The sequence below is a fragment of the Rhinoraja longicauda genome, chromosome 9 (genome assembly GCF_053455715.1).
Source record: "Rhinoraja longicauda isolate Sanriku21f chromosome 9, sRhiLon1.1, whole genome shotgun sequence".
NCBI lineage: Eukaryota > Metazoa > Chordata > Chondrichthyes > Rajiformes > Arhynchobatidae > Rhinoraja > Rhinoraja longicauda.
This window is the reverse complement of record NC_135961.1, coordinates 51,633,290-51,648,641: the sequence shown is the minus strand read 5'-3', so window position 1 is coordinate 51,648,641 and position 15,352 is coordinate 51,633,290.

The window sequence follows — 15,352 nt, the reverse complement described above, 5'->3', positions numbered from 1 at the left end:
TTCTTTCCGCCTGCAAATGATCCATTTCTCTCCATTCCTTGCATAGTCATGATCCTATCTAAAAGCCTTTTAAACGTCACTATTGAATCGACTTCCACCACCCTTGGCAGCGTGCTCCAAGAACCTGACACGCTCTGAGTAAAAAAACTTGTCCTGCATATGTCCTTTACACTTTCCCCCTCTAGCATTAATACGGTGCCCTCTAGAATTTGATGTTTCCACCCTGGAAAATGTTTATACCCTATCTCAGGTCAGAGAGAATTTAGTTGTGAAGGATTTAATCAAAGCTGTGATTATTTCAGGACGGAAGTAGCTGTAGAGAAATTTAATCAAGCTCCGTCAAAAAGAAAGAGTTACTAGGCCTCGGAAGAGAACACAATAATGATGGGGCACAGATCTAAAATGATTGGAGGAAGAATGGAGGAGAATTGATGACTATGTGGGGAGAATTGATGACTCCTTGGGTCAGCCCCCTCGTCACTTGACGGACAGGCTTAAGGGGTTAAAAGCCAGCCCGTTGGGAGGCGTGGCTCATCCCTAGGTGGACTAATAAAGACCTTTATCTAAACCTGCCTGGCGTCCTGCCTTTCCTCTGGCCTCCGCCAGGCCACTACACTGGTGACCCCGACGTGATGAATGTGCACGCAGCCCGTGCCACATGAAGCGGGAGGCTACGAGGGCCACCGTCGCCCGAATGGAGGGGTGAGACAGCCCTTGGAGCACCTCGTAAATCCTGCGCCGCCAAACGACAGGGACGATGGGCCGCGGCAGGCCAGTGGAGGTGTCGCACAACAGCGTTGTGTCCCCGGGGCCACAGACAATGTCCTCCAGCTGCAGGCCCGACGCGGCCGTACGATAGGCGGCCATCTCCTCGTCCCCCAGCTGTGCGGCTGCTAGGGCGGAATAGTCGATCCCCCCGGCCATTTGTAGGACGGCGTAGACCGCGGGTCTAGACAGGGCATCGGCCACCCTGTTGTTTTTGCCCTCCACGAAACGAATTGAGGTGGTGTACTGGGCCCCCTTGATGGTTCCCGGGGAGTTCATCCCACTGACGCAGGGTCGAGTGGAGCAGCCTTCGGACGCCCTGCAACGTCTTCGGCAGACGGTGGGCAGGCTGGCATCTGTGCCCACGTCGCGTCATGGCACCTTCCATCCACACGTCCCTGCCGCTCTGGAGGACTGCCAGTTTGTGTTCCTGCGCAGGGACGCTCACCGATCATCTCTCCAGCGGCCGTACGAGGGCCCCTTCCGGGTCCTGCAACACGGCTCGGCCACATTCATTCTGGACATGGGGGGTCACAGCGAGACTGTTTCGGTCGCACGGCTGAAGCCGGCACACGTGGACATTGATCGGCCGGTGCCGGTTGCGCAGCCCCGCCCGCGCGGTCGCCCCCCGTCCACGTTACCCCCGCCAGTGTCTGCTACGACTCCTCCACCTGTCGGTCAGTCGCCGGTCCCTGCGCCGGTCATGGTGCGCACCCGGGCTGGTCGCCTCGTGCGCCCTCCTGTCCGTTTTGTACCTCCGGTTTTTGGGGGGGGGGGGGGGGGTCCTGTGGCGGTCCCTGGGGATCAGGCCACTCCTTGGGTCAGCCCCCTCGTCACTTGACGGACAGGCGTAAGGGATTAAAAGCCAGCCCATGGGGAGGCGTGGCTCATCGCTACATGGACTACGCTGTGAGCAGGAGCTCCAGGCCTAATAAAGACCTTTATCTAAACCTGCCTGGCGTCCTGCCTTTTCTCTGGCCTCCGCCAGGCCACTACAACTAACATTTTACCCACAAAGACATTTTGATTACAGGGTACTATGAGCAAGCACTGCAGGATGCTCTAATAGGGGGGCACGGCGGAGCAGCAGTAGAGTTGCTGCCTTAAAGGGTTAGAGACCCAGGTTCGATCCTGACTACGGATGCTTGTCTATACGGCGTTTGTACGTTCTCACCGTGACCTGCGTGGGTTTCTTCCAGGATCTCCGGTTTCCTCCCACACTCCAAAGATGTGCAGGTTTGTAGGTTAATTGGCTTGGTATAATCGTAAATTGTCCCTAGTATGTGTAGTGTTAGTGTGCGGGGGATTGCTGGTCGGCATGGACTTGGTGGGCCGAAGGTCCTGTTTCCGTATTGTATCTCTAAATTAAACTCTAAATTAAATTAAAGAACCACAACAGGAGATACTGTAAGTTTGGTTTGTCCTTGTTTAAAGCTAGCCTTGATGTGAATGATCAAATATCTTTCCTCTGTCCCATAAATCTACACGATCCTCTGATTCCTTAGGATTAGTATTAATCTATAGACACTGGTGGCTGGCTACGGTGACAGTTACAATCTCGAACACTCACTTATGAGCTCCCATGAGATTCCAGCATTTTGGTTAACACTTCTGGAGTTTTCTTTGAATATATGGCCTTGGCTCCCTTTCTGGGATGAATTCAGTAGAATTACAGCAAAATCTGGCAAGAGTAAAAGATTCTGAGATAGAACAATGCAACACAGGGCCTGCATCAGCCCAAGGAGCCAAGTCTTTCAAGACCCCAAGGCTTGTTCAGAAAAAGACAATATAATTTCAGCAAATATCATCCATAGTTTGTAAAGTAAGTTTTGATTAAGATATAAATGTCGAAAAAGACTGTCATGTTCCCATTCACTTCACAATTGGTATTGGTATTGGTCTATTATTGTCCCGTGTCCTGAAATACAGTGAAGAGCATTATATCCAGCCAAATCATGATACATGTGAGTACAATCAAGCCATTCACAAGTAGAACAGGTAGTGAAAAGAAAAAAATACCAGAGTAAAGAATATAATGTTATAGCACTACCATGTTAGTTACAGAAAAAAAGGTGCAAAGTATACAATGAGGAACATTGAGAGATTGGGGACTACACATTATCTTATGAGAAAACCATTCAAGTCTAAGAACAGGGGCTGGGATGTGATGGTACGTACTTTCACGTGTTTGTATCGTCTGCCCGTTGGGAGAGGGACAAAGAATGAATGATTGGGATATGAGTGGTCCTTGATTATGCTGCACCCAGAGAGTAACTTACATTCCTCTATCTCTGGTGACTGACTTCTCTGTGTGGGCTCTGAGTTTTAAAATACCACTCTTTTCCAACATCTCTCTACCCCTCTCTCCTCCTCAGATCCTCCCTCAGTCATCCTTGCATCTCCTTAGGTGGTCCAGTTTCTGATTCCATCTAGTTATAATCCTGTGTTGCTCCAGGGATGGTGCACCATGTTTCTGGTATGGTATAAATTAAGTTTGTTATTGTTGATTCCCGTCAGTGTAAGAAGAGAATGGAATAACCCAACTGAGCTGCGGAAAAAAGCTTCACTGATTTAGCGGGACGGTCACAGGTATCATTTCCTCAAATACAGCTGTCAGAAGTAAAGGTTACAAATTAAAATTGGCATTAGGCCTCAAAGGAATAGAATTAGGAAATTGATTTAACTAGTACAGTAGTTAAAGTCTGAAACACCTTCAAAGGTTTGTGGATCTGCAGGAGAAGTTTAAGCTTTCAAGATTGAAACACATTTTTTTGGGGGGGTAAAGGAAGCAAGAAATGAAGAGGAGAGGGAAATAACAATGGGATATATTTATAAAATTATCAATTCAAAATTGCAGCAATAATCCTCAGAATACTGGTTGGTTGCAGAAGGGGAACTTTGCCTTTGTCCAAGCCTGTTTTATGGAGTTCTTGGTAGATCAATATGAAGGAGCTACCACCTAAATTTAGCTGAATGCTTTAGCTTCAGTGATTGAATGATTCGATTATACTTAATGTCACATGTACCTAGGTACAGTGAAATGCTTTGTTTTGAGTTTACAACCCGGTAAAATCATGTAGCAGCCCTCACCTAGGTAGTACACAAGTGTCGCCATGTTTTGACGCCAACAAAGTTACAAGGGTTCACTGGGAAAGTTCAACTTGCCTGCGAACATTTGACACAAAAGTATACATGGAGCTTTCCTTCGTATTTAACCTATATTGTCCCTTTAGACAGAAGTGACTGCAGATGCTGAACTCCTGAACAAATGAAACCGCTGGAGGATATCAGTAGATCCCGCAACATCTGTGAGGGGAAACGGTCAGAGAGTATTTCACATCAGGACCTTTCTTCAGAACCAAATTGTCTGTCCATTTCCCTCCACAGATTCTGCCTAATCCATCCTCCAGCAGTTTTTTTTTTGCTCTGTTGTCCTTGTGCTGGGAATGTTTGACTAGATGGTGTACAGGGAGACTTACTTTATTCAGAATTTAACTTGATTTTTTTGTTTCTCTTTTCTAATAACATGAAGCAGATGTTCAGATACATTGCCAACCAGCTGGGCTTAGATTGAGATACAGAGAGAATGGATTCCGATTTACAATGGTCATGGTAAGTGCAATGGGACTACTTTCTGAAATTACTAGCAAATCTCATCCAGATGTTTGAATGGTGCTTTAACCCTTGGGCGTGAAGATTTGCACCAAGCCACACCAACTATTCCTGTCCTTGGAAGGTGTGACAACATAGTGTAGAAGGGGCTATACTCTGTGTCTAACCGATGCTATCCCTGCACTCGGAGTGTGTGATAGAAGAGCCTAGAGAGCGCTTTATTTTGTGTGTTGACTGTTCCCTAGATCTGCTTGATGGGACAACGTAAAGTATGCTTTATTCTGTATCCAACTCTATACTGTCCCTGCATTAGGAGTGTGTGATGGGATATAGTGTGGAGGAAGATTTATTCTGCATTTATTCCGTGCTGTCCCGATTCTGGTAGCATGCGATGGGACAGTAATTATGTTAGCTGCATGCCAGAGGCAGTGTGAAGTATGGAAGCAGTCGAGGGGAGGGAGGGGAGAGAGGAGAGGGAGGAAGGCTTAGTTTATGTGATGGACAGGCATGCGTTCACAACTCTGCAGCAAATCAAGCTATGATGCATTTGAATAGATGACTTCTATGAGATTTTAAAACGTTCAGACCATTGATCGAACCCATCCTTTTCTCTCATGGAACTTTCTGCTGGTGTCAGCATTCAAAGTCACAGGGAGAATTATAAAATAGTCCACTGCAGACACTGTGAACCACTCCTCCGTGTACTGTGAAGCTCCTCTTTCTGCTTTAGTCAGGACGCCAAGGCAGAGGTCAACTGGATCACTGAAGAATCTTGACCTGAAATGTCACCTGTCTATATTCTCCAGGGATGCTGCTTAACCTGCTTAGTTACTGCAGCATTTTTGTCTTCCACCAAGACAGGCAGGCTGGCGATCTGCTAGAAGGGGTACATTGTATAAGATGCATGGCTATCAAGGCTCCTTCACGCTGCCAAACCTTGTTTCCATTCATCATCTAATGCCACCTCCAAAATCTTTTATAAGTACATTGAGCCCCTTGTCCTTTTCACAGTAGATGCCTGACCCAGTTAAAGCTATGCTGCCAGAACAACTCCAATTCTCAGTGGAAGAAGTGCTGATAGAAGTTAAAGATTAAAGGGAAAAAATATCCATCACACGGCATGTGTAGGAAGGAACTGCAGTTGCTGGTTTAAACCAAAAATAGACATGAAAAGCTGGAGTAACTCAGCGGGACAGGCAGCATCTCTGGAGAGAAGGAATGAATGACATTTCAGGTCGAGAAGGGTCTCGACCTGAAACATCACCCATTCCTTCTCTCCAGAGATGCTGCCTGTCCCAGTGAGTTACTCCAGCGTTTTGTGACTCGACATGGCATGCCTCCTTGTCCTTCTGAAATCTGCAAAGTATAGTCAGTGTTGTAAGTAACCAGATGCTGGATCTGATGTGCTTACCTCAGGTCGAGCGATGACAGACAATATAAAGCAAGGGAGTAACATTAACAAAGATGCCAATGAGTCACAGATTCTGAGTTTCAACTGAGCTTGTAGTGTGAAGGTAATGAGATGCTTTTCAATCTTTTGCCAAATATGGTAACACACTGTACTGAGCATTTGGATCCGAAATACGAATAACCTCATGCAATCTGTGAAAGCTGATTTCCATTTTAAAAAAAAATGAATTAAGATAAACTGATAACATTTTCCCTGAGTGGAAATGTCAAATGCTGGACAGCATGGGGAATGTTTAAAGGAGATCTGTGGGGCAAGTTTTTTTTTACATTGAAGGTGGTGGGTGCCTGGAATGTGCTGCCAGGCTTGGTGATGGAGGCAGATACGATAGTGGCATTTAAGAGGCTTTGAGAGCATGGATATTCAGGGAATGGAGGGGTATGAATTATGTGCAGGTTATGTATAAGATGAGTATATGTGTATATATTCAGACACTGGACTTTTTTCTCGTTTATTACATTGTTTACAGTGTACTATGTTTACATATTCTGTTGCGCTGCTTCAAGTAAGAATTTCATTGTTCTATCTGGGATTTTGACAATAAAACACTTGTTTCTGACTCTTGAAAGTGGGAAAAGGCGCTAAAGGATAGGATTGGCTATAGATCAGTTGCAGACATGTACAGAGAAATGGCAGATGGAGTTTAATCCAAGCAAGTCTGAGGTTTGTACTTTGGAAGGTCAAGTTTAATTGAAAAGTACTCAGTGAATGGGAACACCTTTAACAGCACTAATGTACAGAGGGTTCATTTATGCAAGTCATAGCTCCCTGAAGGTAGCAATATTGGTAGATAGAGTGGAAAAGGAGGCATATTGCATGCTTGCCTTCCTTAATTGGGACATTTTGGGACATGTAAGGATGTCATATTGCAACTTCATAAATTTTTGGTTAGCCATATTTGGAGCATTCTGGAGAGTTCTGGATGTCCAATTACAGGAAAGATGTGCAGAATTTGAGGAGAATGCAGATGAGTTTCACCAGGATGCTGCTTAGATTAGACAATATTAGTTATAAGGAGGGGTTGGACAAACTTGGATTGTTTTCTCTGGAGGATCAGAGTTTGAGGGGAAGCCTGATAGAAGTACATAAAATGATGAAGGGTACAGATAGGGTAGAGGGCAGAATCAAAAACTCTAGGACTTAACTTTAAGGTGAAAGAGGGAAAGTTCAAAGGAGAGGAGCTGTACAACGTTTGTCAACAGGCAGTAGTGAGTGCTGGGACCGTGCTGCCGAAGGTAGAAGCAGATATGGTAGGCGTGATAGGGATATGAATCGTGTGCAGGCAGAGGGGATTAACTTGGTACCTATGCTGCACTTTTCTATGAAACTCATTAACATGAAATTTTAACTCTGTTTCTCCATCCCCAGCTGCAGACTGACCTGTTGAGCATTCTCTCTTTCATTCACTTTAAAATTAAGCGCTTTGCTTATCTGGTAGTTGCTCTGTAATAATCTTGAAGTGTAATTTGGGCCCCAGTAAACTCAAATTAAGATATCAGTCATAGCCTGCAATGTGGAAAAGAAAAGAGAGTTTTTACAGGAAACCTTCATAATTTTATATAACTGTTAGTTTAAAATATCACTTGGGGAAATCTCTAATGAACAAAGTAATATCAGTTCAGCAAAGGAAGAACATAGCCAGCAAGCATCATAAAAGGGAAATCATAGTCAACCAATCTGTGATGTTGAAAAGGCAAGGAGGAGTTTATGAATTGAGGGTAATCTACTAGCAAGGATTGAGTATACATTACCAGACAGAAAACAAAGAGTGGGTAGCAATAGATTATTCTCAGATTATTATGCAGTGCAGTGCCAAATGATTTGTACTTGAGCCTCAACGATTCACTATCTGGAAAGATGGGTTTAGATGCAATAATCTCAATTTAACCTCCCAAAATTCTGACAAGTCCAGGCACCATGTATCTAAATCACGTTGCAATGACCCCAAAAAATCTCATTTACTTTGACCTTCAATTTTTGCTTAGTCAACTTCCGTTGCCCTTCCTCCGTCTGCTTATCAGGACTCTCAGCAGCAACTCGTGTACTAATTCCGCTGTCTACAATGTGTTATGGAACCAACATTTGGCCTAGTGGTGGGTAAGGATCAGAGAGAGATCGAATGTCCCCAACAGCTCATGATTCCAGTTATGGGAGAGTCTAGAACTTAGAAGAAAAGGACGTACGTTCAAAATGGAGATGAGGAGGAATCTCTTTAGCCAGAGGGTGGTAAATCTGTGGAATTCATTGCCACAGACAGCAGTGGAGACAAGATATTGGGTATTTTTAAGGCGGAGATTGATAGGTTCATGATTAGGGAGGCCATCAAAGGTTACGGGAAGAAGGCAGGAGAATGGGGTTGAGAGGGAAAAATAGGTCAGCCATGATTGAATGACAGAATAGACTCGATGGGCTGCATGACCTATTTCTGCTCCGAGGATCTTTTGGACCTCCAGTGGGTGCTGTAATTGCCCTGTGCTATGCACAGCAACGGAAGTCCAGATCCTCTGACGGATCACATTGAAACATCTCTGCAGAACCACTGCCAAGCCAGCAGTGGCTTCTGCTCCCATGTCCCATTTTCTCAGGTGGCGAAAATAGTTGGCAGTTCAAATTAACAGCATACTTGTAAATTGAAGGATAAACTTAATGCTGAGGAAGCATTCAGAGAAACAGAGAATTCCACTCCCAACTAATGTTGCAGGAGCACTGCAATCAGTCAGCCACATGGTTCAAATGTTAAACCAATATCACACACATGTATTTTATATAGAATACTGGAGGAGACCATTTAGCCTATGATAACTGTGCTAGCTAATTGGAAAAAGATTCCAATCACTTCATTTCCCTAACTCTTACTCTATGTTCAACCTCACAGTACATCAAGACTCTGTTCCCCTCCCACATTTCCCCATCGTGGTGAGTTTTGGTCTCCACTTCTGACACACCTTTAATGGAAAAGTTCCTTCTATTAAACCGCCTGCCTAATTCTCATTTTTGAAAAAACAGCATTAATCAAAGAGAAATGCATGAACGACGAGAAGGCACCGACTTATTTATACCCAGCCGGCTGTTTTTTTAACCGCAGTCTCCAGTTTTTAGTTAGTCCCAGCGTCAATAGCTCTGATGGATTTAGGTGTTGAGAACAAATATCAATGCAGATAATCCACCGTGTGGGATTTCTAAAACAATCCTAATACCTGAGAGCTCAACAGTCGCATGCTTTAATTCCCTTTAAATTCAACTACTTTCTTTTTCTCGTGAGTACTCAGATAACCAATAAAACTTTACTGGCAATCAGTAGGAAAGCAGGGGCACTCAGTTCAGTGTCTGGCACTTGTCAACCACATCCCTTGCCGCAATGTTGCGTGAAATATTCCCACAGAAGTTTGAGTATCTGTGACTTTATCTGACTGGAACGTCGAGGTTTTGATCTATAAATACACTGTTCCAAAATTTACCACAAAACTTCCAGCATGCGAATCCTTGCTGTGTTTACTGTGGGTTTAAGATTTGAATTAGATATCAGCCTTTTCCTGGTAAAGGTTGTGCTTTAATGAAATGATTCCCTGCTTTGCACAGTTACTATTTTAAATCATTTGGAGTGAATTTTATTTATTTTTCTGTTCCTTTACTTCTGCCAACATTTTGTTTGCCTGAAAATGGCACCTCCTCACTAAGGCATGGCTAAGTTGGTGCCGAATAAAAAGTGATCGATTGCTCTCTGATCATAGAACATAGAACAAAGACCAGAGAACAATGCAGCACAGGACTGGCCCTTCATCCCACAATGCCTGTGCTGAACATGTTAAATTTATAACCTGTGCTTGCCATATCTTTCCAATCCCTGCATATCCATGTGCCTATCGAAAAACTTCTTAAAAGCCACAATAGCATACACTTCCACCATACCAGGTGGCATGTTCGGGCACTCCCCACTTTACATAAAAATCTTGCTCTGCACATCTCCTTTAAACTTTCCCCCTGTGATCTTGAAGCTCTTCCTTCAAGTCTTTACCCTGGGAAAAAGGTTCTGCCTGTCTACCCTATCCATGCATCCCATAATTTAATATGCTTCCATCAGGTCTCTCCTTAACTTCCAATGCTCCAGAAAAACCAACCCAGGTTTACCCAGCCTCTCCTTATGGTTAATACCCTCTACACAGGCAGCATTCTGCTAAAGCCCTTCCGAACCCTCCGCAAAGCTTCCATATCCGTCCTGCAATGGGTCAACCGGATCACACACAATACTCCAAATGTTGCCCAACCAAAGTTTTATGAAGCTGCAATATCAACAAAAAAAAATCCAAAATAGTTTTATTTGTCATTCGTACAGAACGAGATTACTTAGCCAGCAGTACAAAAACACAAAACACAACCCCAACACAAACATCCATCACAGTGACTCCAAACACCCCCTCACTGTGATGGAGGCCAAAAACTTCCCCTCTCTCTTCCCCCCTGCCCCTCCCACGGACAGACAACTCGACCCCTACCGAGGCAACCGACCCGCCCAGCCCCCGCAAGGAGATGGAAAGTCTCCAGGGGAAGATGGTTTCCCGCCTGAGTTCTATAAAAATTTTAAAGATTTGTTGTTACCAGTATTTATGGAAGTGATACATCAAGCAGAAAAAACTTCTACATTACCAGAATCCTTCTCACTGGCAATTATAACCGTAATTTTAAAAAAAGGGAAAGACCCTTTAAATGCATCTTCTTATAGACCAATATCATTGTTGAATGCAGATTATAAAATAGTTGCTAAACTTTTGGCAAGGAGATTGGCAGAGTATTTACCGAAGCTGGTTAAAAAGGACCAAACTGGATTTGTCAAAAAAAGGAAAATATCTGATAATGTAGCAAGATTTATAAGTATTTTACATTTAGCACAGAATAGAAAGGAATTGAGCGTAGCACTTGCTTTAGATGCTGAAAAGGCGTTTGACAGGTTAGAATGGGATTTTTTATTTAAAGTATTAGAGAAGTACGGATTAGGAAATGGTTTCATTAACTGGGTAAAAGCTCTTTATAAACAACCTAAAGCCAAAGTGGTGACAAATGGCCAATCTTCTCAATCATTTAATTTGGAAAGATCTAGTAGACAGGGATGTCCCTTGTCACCGGCTTTATTTGTATTGGCCATTGAACCTCTGGCAGAGCTAATAAGATCAAATTTAGACATTGAAGGATTTAAAGTGAATCAGGAAAATCACAAAATTACTTTATTTGCAGATGATGTTTTACTTTGTCTTACTAGACCATTGGAATCCTTAAGAAAATTATATTTCAGACTGGAAGAATATGGGAAAGTATCAGGATATAAAATTAATAAAGATAAAATTGAAATAATGCCTCTTTCTGAAGGTAATTATGATCAATGTAAAAGAGAAAGTCAGTTTAAATGGCAAAAAGAAGGCATGAAGTACTTAGGGGTTAAAGTAGATAATAAGTTAAATAATCTGTATAAACTAAATTATAAACCACTAATTAAAAAAATTGAGGAGGACTTGAAGAAATGGATGAATCTTCCAATTACATTGCTAGGGAGAGTGAACTGTATTAAGATGAATATTTTTCCGAGGTTACAGTATTTATTTCAAACACTGCCTATACCTTTACCAAATAATTTTTTTCAAGAATTGAATAAAATTGTGAGAAATTTTCTTTGGAAAGGTAAAATGCCAAGAGTGTCTATGGAAAAATTAACATGGAAATTTGAATTAGGTGGACTGCAATTACCAAATTTTAAAAATTACTATCTGGCAGCACAAATGAGTTTTATTTCATCCTTTTATCAAGAGGGTGGAAAAACAGCATGGGTTAAAATTGAAATGGATAAAATAAAAGAACTATGCCCAGAAGAATTTATCTATAAATGGGAAGCGAAGCTATTAGTTAAGGATCAAGAGTCACCTTTGCTAAAACATTTAATTAATATATTGTTGAAAACAGTTAAAGCTAATGATAAAAGATTTTTTCTAACATTAGTAAAAAATAGATTACTGCCATTTGCTTGGAATAATCAAATATTACAAGTCTGGGAACAGAAGAGTATTAAACATATGGGAGATTGCTACGAAGGAAATAATTTTTTGACATTTTCTCAATTGAGAAACAAATATCAAATTCCAGGGAATAGTATTTTTTTCTATTATCAATTACAATCTTATTTAAGGGAAAAGTTAGGTAATTCAAGGTTTTCATTTCAAATTAAAGGAATTGAATCCCTGATTCAGGGCAAGGGAACTAAAAAAATTATATCTTCAATGTATAAATTGTTACAAAAATCTAGTCCAAAGACAGGAATTCAAAAATCAAGACAAAGATGGGAAACAGATCTGAATATTAGCATTGATAAACCAAGTTGGGAAAGATTGTGTTGCCGTACCGGGCGATGGAAAGTCCCGTGGCCGAGCTGCACCGGCGATGGAAGGCCCCGCGGCTGCACCGGGCGATGGAAGGCCCCGCGGCCGCACCGGGCGATGGAAGGCCCCGCGGCCGCACCGGGCGATGGAAGGCCCTGCGGCCGAGCCGCACCGGGCGATGGAAAGTCCCGCGGCCGAGCCGCACCGGGCGCTGTTCAGTCCCGCGGCCGAGCTGCGCCGGGCGATGGAAGGCCCCGCGGCCGAGCCGCACTGGGCACTGTTCAGTCCCGCGGCCGAGCCGCGCCGGGCGATGGAAGGCCCCGCGGCCGCACCGGGCGCTGTTCAGTCCCGCGGCCGAGCCGCACCGGGCGATGGAAGGCCCCGCGGCCGAGCCGCACCGGGCACTGTTCAGTCCCGCGGCCGAGCCGCACCGGGCGATGGAAGGCCCCGCGGCCGAGCCGCACCGGGCGATGGAAGGTCCCGCGGCCGAGCTGCACCGGGCGATGGAAGGCCCCGCGGCCGCACCGGGCGATGGATGGTCCCGCAGCCAAGCCTCGCCCCGAGGAAGAGACCTAAAAAAAGAAAGATTTCCCACACCCCCCCCCACATACACCCCCCCCACACATATACCCCCCCCACACATACACCCCCCCCACACATATACCCCCCCCAAACATACACAACCAAAACAAAACACCCCAACACCAACACGCACAAAAAAAAAGGACAAAGGACAAACAGACTGCCAGCGAGCCGCAGCCGTTAGGCGCCGCAGTCTTCCAGACTCTCAATGCCCCAACCGATGAAGACAAGCATACTTTCTGCTGCCTTTACCACTCTATCTACTTGTATTACAACTTTCATGGAACTATGGAGATTAATCCTAAATCCCTCTCTACATTAAATCTTGCCATTAACTGTATACTTTCCTTTTACAATACAACACCTTACACTTGCACGGAATAAACTCTATTTACCATTTCTCTACTCATATCTGTAATTGATCCATATCCTGCTCTATGCTTTGCGGTCGCCTGCAAACTTACTACCCAACCCATCTACATACATATAATGTATATTCTCATATTCTCTATTCTTTATTACCCTATTCTCATTTGATGTGTGGATATATATCTTCTTGCCAAGAAGTAGCTGGCCAGCAATTTTGCCTCTTGCCACATGGATTATAGTTAGGCCTTAGATAAAATCTAGCCAGATATTCTAGTTCTATTTCTTCACAACTGATCAAAACTGCATCTGCTCTCCGAGGCAGGTAGAGCCATCAATGCTGAATAACAGAGGATATCCTGGTTCATTTTCATTCTTCGGCTAAATTGCAGACAGCAGCAGGAGAAAGTTACCTGAGCTCATGAGCCTGTCCGGCCACCCAACTAAAAGGCAACTTTTCCTTCTCAAATCCATCTTTCTATCTGATTCATTGTCCATTGGTTCTCCTATTTTCTGAAAACCTATAAATCTCGGTCTTGAATATACCAGGGATGGGGAGGGGCGATGAGGTAAATTCCAAAACTGACAACTACTTGGCGCTTTATGGCATCTTCCTCTGCTCAAGCTGCTTGCTATGCTCCCCACATTGCAGAGAAGAAATGATAGCATGTATCACCAGATTCAGGAACAGCTTCCCTCCTCCCCCCACACCCCCACTCCCCCTCCCACCGCCCTCACCCCTCCTCCCTGCACAACCCCCTCGTCCCCCTCCCTCTCCTTCTCCCCTACGCTCCCTCCCCTCCATCACCCCCTCCCTCCCTCAATCATCCACCTCCCCCACCCACTCCCCCCTCCTCTCTCCCCCCTCTCCTCCTCCCTCCCTCCCCTCCTCTCCCCACTCCCTCCTCCCTCACCCTCACCCCTCCCTCACCTCCCCCTCCCTCTCCCCCAGTTCCCCCCCTCCCTTCCCTCCCCCCTCCCTCCCCTCCCCCTCCTCCCATGGGTTGCAGACAGCCCCACTCTCTCCTTCTGTCTCGGTTTCAGTGGGAGGTCAATCCACACCCCACACCGCAGAGTGAAAGAGCAGCCGGGGACACACACCACGGGTGGGCACGGTTCCCCACGGCTCAGCTTGCGACGCCACCCACCCACACTTCACCGTCCCCACACCCACAGACAGCGCCCGTGTGACTGAATGACTGACCGGCTCACAGGCGCCCTGACACGGAGTGACAACCTGGGGGCATTCTACGCTCTGCCCACGCTCATTCCACTTCCTGGCTCACCCATGCTCTTAAGTCATATCTCACCAACACATCACTCCACAACACCCCTTTCCTCCCTCCCCCGTCCATGCCACTTCTGGCCAGCACGTGTTAATCAATACAACCAGCAGTTTACTCACAGCGGTGCTCGCACATTTCCCGATTCCCATTAAACTTTTACATGATTGACAACCAAAGCTCCAAATAACAAACCCATCCACCCACAATCTCTGTGCATGAGACTTTTGTGGCCCACCCATCTCACGTATCAGATCAACGGGCCCCAATTACACATGCGCGGTTTTTAAAAAACTTTAAAATGTGAATAACTTTAAAAATATAACACCGATTTCAATGAAACTTCTTCCATCAGCTCCAAAGGGATGACGGTGAGTAAGGTGGGCCTAAAATTGTTGCGCTATCGTGCACTGTTTTGGCTGTAGTTCAGGAACAAACAAACAACCAAACAAACGAGATTTTTAGTATATAGATTTCACCTGTATCACAATGCATTTAATTGGTGGAATGGACTCAAACAGAAGACTAGTCTCCCAATCAGTCCGAAGAAGGGTCCTGACCCAAAACGTTACCTATCCATTCCTCCACAGATACTGTCTAACCCGCTGAGTTATTCCAGCGCTATACGTTTTGCTGCAGATTCCAGCTCCTGCAGTTCATTATGTTTCCGACTTGCCTCCATCTGTTGTTTTTGGGTTTTTGTTTCCATGTCCTGTTGCCAGGAAGCAATTTATTATCCTTTGAAATCCGGTACAGGTAGTTGGTACGTAAAAATGAGCATTTATCTTTGTTGGCCTGCAAAGATTCCTGGAAAATTTCAAAAGTTCTAGAAATCATAGTAATTTAAGCCAGTTTGCTTATAAATTGGATGTCACATTAAATAACCACTGCATTATTTTTCTATTCCTTTACTT